The 1,752-nt window shown below is 41.3% G+C and overlaps 1 pseudogene; it reads left to right on the top strand.

Moving 5' to 3' along the window:
• The first annotated feature begins 548 nt into the window (after positions 1–548).
• Positions 549–991, top strand: LOC110320640 (annotated as a pseudogene).
• The last annotated feature ends 761 nt before the right edge of the window (positions 992–1,752 follow it).

Below are 1,752 nucleotides of genomic sequence, written 5' to 3'. Positions count from 1 at the left end.
CATCTGCATTGAGGTGGCAGATGTATACAGCTATACAAAGGGATAGGTTTGGCTAATCACAGTAGGAGGTCTCTGTAGGGGCTAAATGCCAGGTTGTAGTACTTGAGAAAAAGAGCTATGGTTGCTGGTTTTTACACATTATAGTCAGTAGTTAATAAACAGTCATTCTTGGAACAGAAGGCTTTAACGTTTCAGTGGTCTGAGGTACTGGGGTCCTTGCTGTGCCATGTCAAAGAATATACATTCACTTAGAACTTCCTCTATTCTCTACATGCAGTCTTCCCTACAAGTTTCCAGGGAGAGAAGGATCACTCATTTCCACCTTCTGATTTTCTGTTCTATGTAACTAGTTTCTATGCCTATGAAAGAGAAAGTGGGGGCCTTTAATCCCAGCACTTGGGAGGCAGAGGTAGGTGGATTTCTGAGTTCGAGGCCAACCTGGTCTACAGAGTGAGTTCCAGGACAACCAGGGCTACACAGAGAAACCCTGTCTTGAAAAAAAAAAAAAAAAAAAAAGCTTTACCTTTTGCGGCCATCGGTGGATCTCAGCCGCCAAAATGAAGTTCAATCCCTTCTTGACGTCTGACCGAAGCAAGAACCGCAAGCGGCATTTCAACGCGCCCTCTCACATTCGGAGGAAGATCATGTCTTCCCCTCTTTCCAAAGTGCTGAGAAGTATAACGTTCGGTCTATGCCCATTCGGAAGGATGATGAGGTTCAGGTTGTTCAAGGACACTACAAAGGCCAGCAGATTGGCAAGGTGGTCCAAGTGTACAGGAAGAAGTATGTCATCTACATTGAACGAGTCCAGAGAGAGAAGGCTAATGGCACAACTGTCCATGTGGGCATCCACCCCAGCAAGGTGGTTATCACCAGGTTAAAGCTGGACAAGGACCGCAAGAAGATCCTGGAGAGGAAAGCTAAGTCCCGACAAGTAGGAAAGGAGAAGGGCAAATATAAGGAAGAAACAATTGAGAAGATGCAGGAATAGAGACATCTCATGCACGGCTTTCGTTAAAGACTGCTTGAGTAAAACAAAAAAGAGAAAGTGGATAATTACCCAGATAAAATTAATAGCCTAGACTGGGGATATAGCTCAGTAGTAGATCATTTGCTTAAAATGCACATGGCTTGGTGACTGATCACCAAGTTATTAAAAATGAAAAGCAAATATGTAAATAAGATTAAAATAAGAGCTTATACTTAATATATCTGGCAAATGACCATAAAATGTGGTACATTTTGATTAAAAGATTGTTACTTTTTTGTTTTTCTGTTAGTAAACTATTGGTTGGAAAGGACATTAAAGTTAGGAGCCAGGGCTACTGGTAAAGGTCTCTAATCCCAGCTGGAAGATTGCAAGTTTGAAGCCAGCCTAGGCTACCTAGCAATATTATATCTTCTAGAAAAAGAAGATGAACATAAATAGGCATATTAGCAACTGGAGAGAAGGTTCAGCAATTAAGAGCACTTACTATTTTTATTGAAGAGGATAGAGTTCCCAACACCCACATAATAGATGGAAATTGCCTCTAACTCCAATTCGGTGATTTGATATCCTCTTCTGCTCTCATGGGCCTCTGCATATATGTGATGGCCGTAAACTCATGCTATAAAACACACACACACACACACACACACACACACACACACACACACACACACACACACACACATTTAAAGACCTATTACTGAGTGTATAGATATTCTTTATCATTTTCTAGGAAAAGAAGAATACATACTGTGTATGTG

This window comes from Mus pahari, chromosome 4 (genome assembly GCF_900095145.1).
Source record: "Mus pahari chromosome 4, PAHARI_EIJ_v1.1, whole genome shotgun sequence".
Classification (NCBI taxonomy): domain Eukaryota; kingdom Metazoa; phylum Chordata; class Mammalia; order Rodentia; family Muridae; genus Mus; species Mus pahari.
The sequence above is the reverse complement of the archived record's forward strand: the minus strand, read 5'-3'. Positions and strand labels throughout refer to the sequence as shown.